A 14,441-nucleotide genomic window follows, 5' to 3' on the forward strand; every position below is an offset into this window, starting at 1 on the left:
TGCATGGAAAATTGCTGCTCAGTAAGAACTTTCCCAAACCCATGTCCTCTTTGAGAAAAGAATTTCCACACTGAGTTTCATTGCCCTACTAGAATTTCGTTAGGAACGTTTGTGCTAAATTCCTTCCCCCTGATTGAAGTACACAACACAAAATTTAGCTTCAAGACTTAAGAAGTGATACACTGAAATGCACAAATATGTGGGACCACTTGGGAGAGACAGTGGGCAGTGGGGAGGCAATGGGGAGTTGGGGGAATGAATTAAACTCCCCAATAATTAAGGAGTGATTTACTTGGCAGGTTCAGGATTTGGAATGCTTGAACAGTAGGGCAGTGTATAACTTCATTATATGCCACGGGCAACTCCAGCATTCAGTTTTGCAGCAAGAAGCTTTTTGTTGTTATTTCCTGACTTAGTATGTGCAGTTGAGAACTTAATTAACACACTAGTGATTCTGCACCCTAAGGAAAAAATGGTTAATTTTGTAAGACATAACTACAGAAAGAAAAAGAAAGTTTTCTTTCCTTCTTGTTCAGAGTAGTTTTTATTCCCTCTCTTGTGAGTACTGTGTATCAGGGAAATGAGAAAGCCACATGAAGCTTTCTGGAGCCCAGCCCTTGAATCCCACTAAGGCATAATACTCATGGACTCTGCTAAATCAGCCTTATATCTTACCGACCATCCTGACTGCCTTTGTGTGAAGAAAGTGGGGTAAAAGTTAGCTCTTCAGATGGTAACATTACAACATATGTGCTTTTTTAAAAAAAAAAATTATATTGCTCTCATTTGGAAGTAGCTTGAATAATTTTTCCCTTTTGAATAAAGTCCTATAAATCTGATCAGTATCATTATTTTCCTGAGGCAACTTTAAGCCAATAAAGTTGTCTTGCTTTGTCCCTCTTCTCTCAACCTGTGCTCTTAAAAAAACCAAGGAGATTCACAACTTTGGTGTGCAGCTTGAGTGTGAAGCTCTAGTGTGGAAAGGTCTATGAAAAGATGACATTTATAGATGGGTGCATGTATATTTAATTTCTCGTGTGTGATTGTGTGTGTATATATATTTCTTCTTCTGTTCATTGAGGATACAACAGCATAATTAAGGACATTTTACTTTATCCAGTGAAGAGTTTTCTCAGTTCTTGTTAATTGGTAATTTAATTACAGGGCTAATCAGGAGCAGAGTGGGTGTTGGGATTATAGTGATTGTCTTTAACTGGAAATTCTTACCATTTTTCAAAGTAAGGAAGTTTTTTAAGTTATGGAACACTTAAATAATGGCTTAATAAGTCAGTAAATATAACTGTATGAAGGTAGATCATTCATATGCCCTTCAACTGGCAAAATTGAGTAGTTTGATTTCCACTAAGTAATCTTCAGTCTGCCTTTCCAGTCTCTTGGGGGCATCTCTCCTGAGGCCCCAGGGAATATGTGCAGTAACTTAGGCAGGTGGAGCAGCTAAAAGCTGTTTGGGAGGAAGTATGGTCCATACTTAGAGCAAAGGGGGATTCTATTACTAGCCTGTGCCACTCACTTGCACATGGAGTAAAGCAAAGGAAGAGTTTCTATTTCTGCCTCAGTTCCTCTATACCTCTTCCCACTGAAGCAGACAGTAGTGCCCCAGGATGACAGAGCAGCATCTGGAAGGGGTTAAAGGGTGGTCTCAGGCAAGGGTGCATTTAGTACATGTCCAGGGACCCTCTGAGCCTTGGGTTCACTAGACAGAGAATGCTGCCGCTGAGTGAGCAGATCCATCCACCTGTCCCTCATGAAATGAAGGCCCTCTGAGGGCTGAGCCTGGTTTGAGTGCAGGGGAAACTAATAACTGAACTGCAACACAGACCCTGCAGTTGGGGAAGACTTGTGACTGACCTATTTAGGAGGAACAATCATCTGTTCATTCATCAAACATTTAGGAGTAGGTGTGTGAGAGCCTACCATGTGCAAGACACTCACAACAAAATGAAACACCAATTGTAAATATATTGTCTCTTTGAGCACAAGCTTCAGGGAATTCCCTAGAGACAGGTTTTCATAAGTGTCTGAGAAAATCCCAGATCAGAATCCCCTCTCTTGGGCCTCTTTCTCGGGAAGGTTCCGTCTAGAAAACTGGGACCCCAGAAAGGCCAGCAGTTTGTCATAGAAAATGCTCAAAGCCATCCAGGTCCAAGGGATACATCTGAAAAACTACAGATTCTCAGTTCTCCACAGTGGCTGTAGTGGAAGGTGTGGGAGAGAGAGAAAGGAAAAACAGGTGATATAGCCAGGGCTAAGTGAAATTCCCAGATATTCCCTTCATCCTGGTTTCAGCCAACAGCTTCGCTCAAGCCCATTCTCCCCAGAGCTTTGGACTGTAATTACTACCCATGAACTGAATGGACTTGAACTTTGCTGATGTCCATCTGCTGTCTATAGCGTGGTCTAGAAAGGCCTCAACAGGCTGGACTGGGGAAAGGCACACACACAAAGCTAAGCATTCTGAGTGGTTCACAAAACACGTGTGACTCCCACACCACACCCGCGACAAAAAGCGGCCTGAAAGTAAAAGACAAAAGGAACAGTTAGCCTTCCCCCTAAACAAAGAGTTACTTGATGAAGGAATACTTTGATAAGGCCAAACATTTAGAACTATTATCAGTTTCTCCTCATAATGCAGAAGAAATCATTTTCTGATTTTTCTTACACTCTCACCCTAAATACCTTCTTTTGTGCTAATGCTTCCACACCCAGGGATGAGAAGGAAAGACCCTTTATACTTTGTTTTATTTGTTTGTTGGTTCTCTGCCTTGCTTCAAAAATGATTTCAGCTGAGACCCTCCTGGACCAAGGACCAGGAGACTGTGAACACCCAAAGGATGGAGGCTTGAGAGAAATGAATCCCAAAAAAGTTCTACCTATTAATATTATCTTTTTATTATCATAAAATGGCAAATACTATTAGATTAATGAATTCATTGTTTCATTAGAACATTGTTTGATTTATTTAATATATCCACAAATATCTACTTGTCTTGCCAATGGGTTTCACCCCCAGGCAAGTTCGCTATGGATTCAGTGTGACCAAAGAAATTGACAGCAAAACGTTCTTGGGGTGAAAGGGTTATACCCAGGTTTATTTCCAGGTGGCACGTCAGCCACTAGAATCCCATTCACTCAGAGCGAGTCTGCAGGCACCAAGCCAGTCTCTGTCTCTGGGCCCCTCTGTCCGCAGAGCCGTCCTCTGGGCCTCTCTGCACAGCTGTCCTGCACAGCCGTCCTCTGGGCCTCTCTGCACAGCTGTCCTGCACAGCCGTCCTCTGGGCCTCTGTCCTCGGCACTGCCACCACTCCAGCCTCTGCTCTGCTCTCCTGCAGCCTTGCAACCCTGCCACCATGTCATGCACAGAGCACTGGGTGGAGCTCTTTTTATAGAGTCAAATTGCCCACAGGTGTGCAGTGGGCTAGTCAACCAGGGGCAGGTGAGAATCCTGGCCACAGGAACTCTCATTTTATCCACACTACTGAGGACTTGTGGTGGGTGTACAGGTCATATAATTTTAATCCAGATTCTGCCCTCTATGAGTTTCTAGTTAGATTGGAGAGATGGTATGTGCACAAATATTATGGTGCCTGAGGGAGGATAATAAATTCCACGTGTGACTGACAGAGTCAGTAGAGAGGAAGCTCTCTTGCAGCTGGGCTAATCAGGGAAGGCTTCATGTTAGGGGAGGATGGAGCTCCAATTGGGGCTTCCTTTAGGGGAGAAGTTTCATAGGCAGAATTGGGGGGCAGGGACTTCCAGATAGGGGCTTACATTTGCTGAGCCCTTGCTTTTTGTCAGGAAGTGTGGTAAACACTTTATATGCATCCAACTCATTTAGTTTTCACCAGGACCTGATTATTTCCCCCAAAATGTGAATCACAGAAATAATTAGCCTTAACGAAGCATTTATTATGTGTCAGGCACTATTCTAAGGGTTTTATATAAACTAGGTCTTTTAATTGTCCAAGCAACTCTTTGAAAAGGGCACTATTATTGCTGTTCTTCCCACTGTGTAGATGATGAAACCAATGCACACAGAGGTACATGACTTTCCCAGGTTAGCTCAGCAAGTGAAGGGCAGAGCTGGGATTAGAACCTAGAACTGTTGCTGCAGCTCCTTCACTTTTCATTCTGTTCTCCCACATCCCATAGGAAAAGCTGCAGAGGCAGGAATGGCCAGTGAAAATGTCTGAGACATTTTTTTGGAATGTGCTTGCAAAACTCATACAAACTGACCATTTTTAATAGTGATCAACCTAAAAAAATGTTTATATTTTATGTTTATCAACCAGCACTATGACAGAAGTGGAAAAGATTATTTTCAATGCATGACTTCTTGCCTCTGCTGACTTGGGGAGTAGTGGGGGACTCTGGAGAAGGGGGGACAAGGAGAAAAGGAAGGGGCATGTGTGCAAGTGTTAAGGCCACATCTTTCTGGCAATGGTCCATATAATTATCTTTTCCCGCAGTAAAACCTTCTTTCAAGCAAAGGAGGGTGGGAGTGAATTATTTGAGGAAATCATTTTGTTGATTTTGTTGATGCAGAAGGGGCAGAACTGGATTCTCAGCTAAGTGCATCTAGGCACGTTCTCTCCAGGATGCAGTATGTGATGTCTTAGGTCATTTGGTTTCACGGCACCAGTCAGTGGGCCTACGGAGAGGTGCCAGGCTCCAGTGAGGAGGTGCTGTCACCCTGCTCCCCAGTTTTCAATCATATTAGAATGACCTTGATAGGTCATTTGGTCTAAAAATCACTTGAACACTGAAGGATTCAAATAGGGCAGTGTAATTTTGTCTTGCAATCCTTGGGTAACGCTCTACAGTTTTCAAAGCAGTTCCCCCTGCGTTCTGTTGCTGCATCCCAGATTCAGCAGTGAGAGCAGGGCACTTTACAGAAGAGTTTAGGACAGTGGACGAAGGGCCCAAGTCTCAGGATGAGGCCTGGCATGCTGCCTCCAGGCCCGTGCTCCCTCAGGGACGCTGCCCTGTGTCTACAGAGGCCCTATTCTCAATCCAGATGAGCAGGGCCTGGGTGATCCTGGGCAAGTGGGTTTAAACTTGGTAAGGGCTGGAACTCCAAAGGAGACAGAGGGTCAGCCTCCTCCAGGTGGAGCTGGAGAGGGAGCACGGAACACATGAGGAAAGAATGCAGAACAGAGGTACAGGCTTCATTTATAAATTGGGAGACACCATGTTCAAAGTCCTGGAAATAAAACCCAGAAGACAAAATCCCTGAAGTGGAGCTCTTAGCTACCTCCAAGGGAAGGGACCAAAGTGGAAAGGAAGCTAATGTCCATATGTTCATTCAACAAACCTTTATTAAGCACTGCTTTGCCCCTGGCACTGGACTCCAGGATGAATGAAGGCCTCAGTCCTTATAGAACTCAGGGTAAGAGTGGGGTGGATGGAGAGACAAGTAAACAAGTGATCACCCAGTGGGCTAGAGGAATGCTGAGTGTGCTTTGGGAGGACAGAGGAAGGGACCCAAATACTCGTGTGGGCCAGCTCTGTGCCAGAACTCTCCAGATGTCTTCATGTATGATGCTTCAGAGAAGTCCTACATTATGTGATGTAGGCATCATCCAATTTTCAGAAGAGAAAACGAAACTCAGTGAGGTCAAGAAACTTGCTCTGGGTGGCATGGTAATAGGAAGTAGAGGAAAAACTTAAACACATTCGGTCAGCTCCAGACATTATGCTGTTTGAGATGTCTGCATTCTCAGTGACCAAGGTGCTGTATCGTTTTTTTCTGTCCGATCTGTGAGTGCCAGACCTTATACTCTAGGGGAAAGACAAGAAGGGGAGAATAATAGTGGGCTTCAGGTAAAAGGTGAGCAGAAGCATTGCAGAAAGGAAGTTACCTTGCATTCTGATAACTAGTGAACTTTGCTGATCCTTGAACTCAAATCTCTGAGCAAGCAGAGTCTCAGAAAAGAAAACTTACCTCCTGGTATGTGCTGAGTTGTGGCATTCATTACATAATCTGATGGTGTTTTCCATGCATTTCCTGTGACCTTAGGTTTAGGAGGAAACAGAATTCAAGGAATGAACTCCAAAGGTCATTAGGTCTGTCCTTCTGCCTTTGTTCAACCTTCTAAATACTCCTTTAAGGGGGTCTGTTGGCTTGAGTATATTAAGAAGAAAAAGTGCTCATGGGGTCAGTGGCCCATGGACAAGATGTACCCAGATGGAAGGGAGGGAGGGAGGGGAGAAGGCTGCGGAGAAGCCGGAGGGCCGCTGGACGGCTGGGGCTGGCTGTTTCCTGGAAGAAGGCCTGTGTTGGACAGGCTGTACATTGTCCTGACTTGCCTTGCCACCAGCATCTTGAGGACTGCGGCTGGTGTGGGGTGTGCAGAGAAACTGCTAGCAGACACCTGGCCTCCTGAGCAGGGCACTTGGGGGGTTAAAACCAAAATAGTTTCCCACCCTTGGATAATTATTTTGTTGGAAATGAAACCTCTGGTGTTCCCTGGCCTCATTCTGATACCTGCTATCCCTCCTTTCCCTCTTTGGAGTCCTATAGTAATGTCATTAAAGTCCCTGGAAAATGTCAGCTGAAACCAAGGTTTCTGTCGGTTATAACCTATGAAAAATGTATTGGATTTAATATGTTTGGTTTGGGAAATCAGTTTTTGTCCACTATAACCAATTGTCCATAATAACCATGTCTGTTGTAAGTGGTGTGCACTGTAATAACCCTCATATAAAGGGTAAAATGAAAGACAAACCATTTCAGATGGTAGCTGGAGCCATATCAATATAGATCACTGCCTACATATATCAAATGACTGATGGCCATTTTTAAGGCTTTTTCAATTCAATGCCAGTGCCATCTAACGGCAGTAAAGCACACAGTATTTGCTGATACCCTTCCTGATAAACCATCTGGTTGCAAGCGAGAACAGCGTAAGGAATGAATAGGCACTGGGAACCATTTCTTTGAAATGATCCATTCCCGGTGTCCTGGTGGGAGGACAGTCCTCACAGGAGATGGGAACATGCTGGAAGTAGGCAGCAGGTCTGTGACAGGCCATGTTCCCTGGCCAGGGAAAGGGGGCTGGCCCCACAGAGCTGTACTCGTGGCTGGAGGCCCACAAGGCTAGCCACGGTGGGCAAGGAGAGGCATGAAATACAACTTTGAGGAAAAGAATGAATCTGACTTCCCTTTCAAATGATAGCGAACACTTACATACACAGTGGTAAGCACTTCATCCTGGGGATTTCACTTACTCCTCTGATAAATCCCAGGAGGTTTGTATTTCTACAAGTCTCAAATTCACAAGTTGGGGAAATGGAGGCACACAGAGGCTAAGTAATTTGCCCGAGACTGCAGTTAGTGAGAGCCCATGCTAAGAATCACACCGGCCGCTCAGGCTCAGAGTAGAGCATTAGAGTTAGGCTCTTCTACCTCAAAGGTCTGAGAAGTGTATTGACCTCACTCGTATGTGGACTCTAAAATAGTCAAGCTCATAGAAGCAGGGAGTAAAATACTGGTTACCAGGGACTGGGGAGAGGAGGAAATGAGGAGGTGATAGTCCAAAGGTATAAAGTTTTAGTTACGCAAGACAAATAAGTCCTGGAGACCTACTGCACACGGAGTGCCCGGAACTAACAATACTGTGTTGTATACTTAAAATTTGCTGAGAGGGTAGATCTTGCCACATACACAATAATAGTAATAAACAACATAAAATAATACTAATAAAAAGGAGTGGGAGGAAACTTTGGGAGATGATGGATATGTCTGTAGCCTTGATAATGGTGCCGTCTTATCCCCAACTCATCAAATTGTATATTTTAAATATGTGCAGCCTTTTATTTGGTTTCTAAAAATGAGCATGGGTATTTAACTGCAATTTCTTGGAATAAATGTTAAAAGTTCACCAGGCTGTTCCTATCCACACCCATAAGCACCTATCACTAGCCTTGTCATGGTGAGGATATCTTCAGGTTTTGTTCCAAGCCCGGCCTCCGCACCAGGGTTCCAGTGGACAACAGTGCTCCTGCCCCCGCACACCCCGAGATGTGATCGTTCAGCCCCGGCCGGTTCTCCTCACACACATCCACACAGAACCTGCTCCGCTCCTGCGTGGTGTCCTTGCTTTTTATCTTCAGCAGTTATTTGCCTAATTATTTTTGAGTATAACTCCCTCAAAATAGAGTATAAATTCCTAGACGCAGAGATCATTTGTCTTATTTCATTGCTCTCCTCCCTGTGATAGCCTGACTATGAGCCGGGCACACAGTAGGATTCAAGAATTGTTAAAGAATAAGTAAAATGAATAGAATTCTCCAGTACTGAAAGGAAAGAAGGTATTTTATAAAGGTCCTTCATGCTCTTTATTCAGGATAAGAAATGTGATGAACCCTTTTCAAAAGATTTACCTTCTTAAAATACCCATGTCTCTGTGAAGCAAATGAAATCTCTTAAGAACCAGGACCCTCTGATGTGAACCCAGTGCAACTTTCAAAACTCTTGATTTCAGAAACACCCACACATGCGTGCATGCACACATACACACACGCACACAGTATGCACCCCATTAAACCCACCAGGCCCAACCAGCTGCTTTCGCATCCTCTGCGAGGCTTCCTTCTGCCCAGGCAGCATGCATCAAAGGGGTGATCCCACAGTCTCAGCGGAATCCTCCCGATGATCACTCGCTTTGGGAACACATGCACATACTCACAGTCTAGCACATGGGCCTTGTCTTTTCAGCTGTCTTTTAATCTTTGGGAAATTGAACAAGCATGGAGAACTTGCAGGTGACAACCAGCTCGGCTGAGACTGCAGGGATGAAAACCATGTCAGTGGAGTCCCTAAAAGTCCTCCAGTGTGCTTGAAACATATAAAGAGAACACTTGATCCTGGCTATCAAAGGGTGCAGAAAGATCAAGAAGAATTAAAACTGATGGTGTGCCAAAAACCACCTGCAACAGAAGGTCATTACTCCTCTCGTTAAAACAGTCTCAGTTCTGGGGCCTGATCTGAAGCTTAATTGAAATATTTCAAACAGGGGATTATAATGAAGATGAGACATCCCCTGTCCATTTCATGACCTTTGCTAAGAAAGGCAGATTGATAATAAGGTAAAAAAAAAAAAAAAAAAACACCCAAGCTACTGTCTGAAGACAGCCAAGCCTCTTAACGAGGGGAGCAGTGACACCTTTCTCGGGAAGGAGGGTCTCTCCAGGATGCTAGGAGGATAGGAAGGGTCAGTGAGGCGAGGACCTGGGCCTCAGGGTCCTGGCCACTCCCTGGAATCCACTTTTCCATCACCATTTCTGCAGCCTTTCCATTTCTAAACATGAATGGAGGGACACCAGATGCAACACCACCTCTGGGATAGTAACTGTCCGTTGTTCCAAACGTTAATCTTGTGGTACAAAGGGTCCATCGCACTGTCATGCTTCTTTTGCAATCTTTCTATCTAACTTGGGTAATCACACATGACCCCTCTGATAGATGAAGAGGAGTAAGGCCCTTCAGGTCTGCAGAGGATGGAACTGAGCAGGAGGGGACACTGGCAGGAGATAGCTCAACTCCGATGTTATCAATTTGTCTATATCCTGAAAAAAAAAATCACAATGTCTCTGCCATTTACGCCTTTCACATGATAATAAATTGCAAGTCATGTTTGCCCAGAGATTTGAATGCCTTCTGGCTCTCTTCCCCTTTTTGGTATGATTATCTGCCCTGGTAATAAGGTCCATGTTTGAAGTCCTGTGATTATCTCAACCTCCAGCTGGCACATTATGAAAGTCACTGTTTTGGGGATATAGTTGCAGCTGATATGGAAGCTTTACAAAAGTTCCTACATCTTGTGGTCATTTCTGCTTTGGACTCACCTACCCCGACCTGATGGATGTTCTGGGTTCTCACGTGATTGCTCAGATGCTTGTGTTTGGGAACCCTCTAAGACCTCCTCATGCAGTCTAGTTCACATTCTCAAGAGCATGGGGACCTTTGTTAGAAATAGAGTCTCAGGCCCCGCCCCAGAACTGCTGATCAGATCTGTAGTTTAACAAGATCCCCAGCTGATTCATATGCACATTAAAGTTTGAGAAGCACTTCAGGAGGAGGGAACATCTTGGCAGGGCAGGTTGCAGGAATCGTACTGAGCATTCCTGAGCACAGAGCACCTTTCTAAGACTGGACTCAGCTGACCCTGCGCTGAGCAGGCCCTGAGGGATACTTTGTTTCTCTTGCCCTGTTCTAATGAGAAAGGGTTAATAAGTCCTTCAACAGCTGGAGCTGTTTTTCAATCAAGCACCAACATAAAAAGACAGCAGGCCCGGCACCAAGGCCAGCTTGCCAGGGCTGCTGTATTAGAGCTCCTTAGACAGCCTGAGAGAAAGTACTAGTCACTCCTTCTCGCTTTATTAAACTTTCGTGTGGTGGCAAAGTTTGTTTGAACTTCACTAAATCCTCCAAATAAAAGACAATCCTGGACCATCTGGTTCTCTAGGATGAAATAATTTAATTCAGGACAAGAATTATTAATAATTGTTTGGGGATAGTTAAGAATGGAAACTTGTCATCCCACCTGCTGGTCCCTCCTGAAAGTATTTTTTTTAAAGTAAACCTTTTGAAGGAATGTTGATCTAGGAAAGTTAGTTTTATTTTTACATTTGCTTTGGGTATCAGATTCTATCTCATTTAATCCTTGTCTAACTTGTCCTTCAAAACTCAATATATGCTGAACAAGTATACACACACCCACCTCTCTTAGAAAAAAATACCATTGCTTTCATTATTGTCTACATTTCTGCTGTCTTTGAATATGTCCTTTCTTTCTTTCTTCCTGACTTTTAGCCCCATGATATTTTGGAGTTCTCTTTCTCATATTTAAATCCTCTTCTTCGCAAGTATTTTCCTCTTTTTCTTTCTCAGTAGTCTTCTACCACACGTAAACTGAAAAGCATTTATTGAAATGTCCGGAAGGACTCTTCTGTTGAGATATATCTCGATGTAACTTTAATTAATTCTGTACCTATATTCAAGAAGCCCAATTTTTCCTCCCCCAGACTCCAGAGGTTCTGGGTTTCTTTCCTGGGTACGTCCTCCTCTGAGGCTTTCTGTGACTATGAGCGCGAACGCAGAGATCGCTGTACTTCAGAGCACCGAGTTCACAGCTCCCAGATGCAGTCTCAGGGGCAAATCCTGTGATTCTGTCAAGTTCTCCCCCCACCCCGCTCCCTTTTTTTATACTTGAAAAGGGAGGCAAGTGCTATCTCCTTACCCTCAGGAAAATGAGGGAACTAAAAGGGGGCAACAAAATCTCGGAGCTCTTTCTCTTCCAAGACGGGGGCCTGGAGCCTAACATTCATCAGGCTGAATGCCACGTTGCCCTTGAGGATCCCTCCACTCCTGCCTCGCCTCCCGGTCCCCTCTTAAACCAGCTTCTTTAGCACATGGAACCCTCTAGAGTTCCCTAAACACACCACACTGTTTCATCCCTCTCAGGTTCGCGCACGTTCTTCCTTCTGTGGGGTGAGCTTTCCCCTCTTGTCCACACTAGACATCTTTCAAGATTTCTTAATCAGCATCACCTTGTTTGAGCAGCCTTCCCTGATTTCCCCGGGTCACATTCACTAGCCCCACATTCCCTCACCCTTGAATCTACTATATGCAATGTGTATTTACCTACATTGTGCATTTTATTTTCAAATGTATTTCTCTGCCTTCCTCCTTTTGGAGTCAAATATTGTTTCCTGTTGGCGTCTGTGTTTTCAGTGCCTAGTTTGGCAAATGATTCTGGAATAAATGAGTGCATGGCCTTCTACAGCAGGCTGCATTTGATTGTTTTAAAGAGTGCTTTGCATCGAACTCTTTGGTTGCAAGCAATGAAACAAACTTGAAGTTGACTATGTAAAAAGGAGAGAATTTTTATAAGAATTCCAGGATGTCTCATGGAAGTCAAGGGTAGGAGGAATACATCCAGACTCTAGGACCAGCATGCAACTGGGAACCTGAAATCAGGGATCTCTTCATTTCTCATTTCTGTTCCTATTTATTCATTTGCCATCTCTTCTCCTCCTTCTTCTGCCCCTTCTTCTCCTCCCTCTTCTCTTTCTCTGATTCTCCTCCCTCTCTCCCTCCATCCTTCCCCATGGGTTTCTGTCCTTCTTGGAGCACATGAAGAGAGTCTATGTTATCTGTCCAGGCAGCTGCAAAGTCTGGTAACTGTTCCCTTGGTTCTGACTCCAAACACCCAATAGAGAATCTTATGGGCCCAGCTGGGATCAACTGTTCTCCTCTGGACCAGTGATTTACAGCCAGGCAGAACAGCAGAAATTCCCAGAGCAGGGCAAAAGCAAAGCCCAAATGTGGCCAGGATAGTTACACAGTCACAGAGTAATTTAAATGCCAAACCGGAGATGAGTTTAAATAGTTAAACTACACATATTTAAACACGACATTTAAATGACTTTTTAACCACACACCACAATAGATTTTATTAAAACATGTGTCTCTAAAGTTAATTTTCATAGGTTTTTGGGGTCATTACAGTTTGTAATGTGGCTCTTCATGTTGGTCTTTAAGTTCTCGATAATTACCTATTAAAATTCCTCCGGAAAAATAAGAAGCAGTATGACACTTAAGGCATATGATGCTGAGGTACTTTATATGCAGCGTGGTAACTGTGGGTATCTGGTATTCCTAGAGCTTTCTCAGTTCTGCTCTCTCTTAAAGATCCATGAAAAACCCTCAATCAAATCAGGTCACTGGGAGATACTAGCTGTGATGGAAGAAAATGTAAGGCTTTATTGACACACTGAATTTCAATGCTTGTTTCTATAGGGGAAAATAAGTCTTTGTCAACAAATTACATTTTCATTTTCTATCGAAATCTGGATTTCATTTTCTATCGAAATCCACAAAGTGTAATCTGTCTAAAAGGTGGCTGTTTTAATCCTTGTTCTCTAGAGGTGGGGGACTGAGGGTGGATTAGTAATTGCAGATAGGATATAACAAAGCCTTCTGAGTCCGGGGCATCAAATCACAGTGTGCTGGGAACTGGGTTCTCCCACCTAGGGAAAACTACAGTTTTAAACACAGAGGGGCTGAAATGACAGGTGAGATGGGACCATCTCTTAGGTTTTATTTGGAACTTTGCCACCCTGTAACCTCTGAGGAGTAAGTGAGGATTTATATACCTGTTGCTTTAGATCGTTACCAATGGATGTCCATTGTTCTTCAGTTCTGGGGCCTGGATTTTCTGAGAAGAATTGTAGATTCTCAAATTATAAAATGATTATCATTCACAACCCACTAGAACTAGGAATGGGAATAGATTTACAATTTATTCGGCAGATATTGTGAGCCTATCATGATAATAATAGTATTAAAATTAACAATAACAACAACACATTTCTAATAGTGCTTTATAATTTAAAGATGCCATAATGGTATAGTGAATGTGAAAACACTTTGTAATTCTAAAAATACAACCAGTCTTTTCAAGTCATTAAAGTCTTTGTACGTATAGGTGGAGGTGGAGGGAATTTGGGAGGCCACTAAGACATTGGTCACTTCTTTCAAGGAGGGTTTATTTTACCTGAAGGGGCAAGATTAAGACTATGAGACAAATAGAAAAATAAAATAAGACAACACCAATTTGTGAGATATGGTCTATAAATTACTATGTGTTCAGAATACAGGGGGATTAAAGAGATCTAGAATATAATTCCATAAGGTCACTAAATCTTTTTATTCACAACTACATCTCTATTACCTAAAACAAAGCCTGGAATATAGTAGGTGTTCAACAAAAATTACTAATAATGAATGAGGAAGGACTTAAGCAGAATACTGAAACATAAATATAAGTTGTATGTATATGGAAATCAAAGAGGAGGGAGTTCTTGGTAATTGAAGAAAAATATATATAGAAAATGGGTAATAGGTATCCATTGGAGGGAAAACAGTACTGAAAGATGGGTTGCTTTGGAGTGGCACATGGACTAGCTCACAGACTAGAAGGCAGAGATGAAGGACAGTTGCTAGCTTCCTCAAGGATAGGAAGGCATGTTCCATCCTCTCTCCTTTCCTTGTCGTCTCCCCTCTCTTCCTTCCTCTTCTTTTCTTCCATTCTTTCTTTCTGCATTTTATTCAGTAAGCTTTCATCTATCAAAATGTGTGCAAGGCTGGTGCTGGAAGCAGCCTAGAGCATTTCACTCATGTGCTGCCTCTCATGGGCATGGGGGCCACTTTGCAGCAGATGTTCTTGGTAGTCAGTACCCTCAGAGTTTACTCATCTGACAAATATTTCCTGAACTCCCTTTTTAAAGATTGAAATATAATTGACACACAACATCCTGTTAGTGTCCATTAGTGATTTGATATTTTAATACATTATACAAAGTTTTGTACATTTTATACATTATAAAATTTGTATATACTCTATACAAATGATTCC

This window comes from Manis pentadactyla, chromosome 4 (assembly GCF_030020395.1).
Source record: "Manis pentadactyla isolate mManPen7 chromosome 4, mManPen7.hap1, whole genome shotgun sequence".
NCBI lineage: Eukaryota > Metazoa > Chordata > Mammalia > Pholidota > Manidae > Manis > Manis pentadactyla.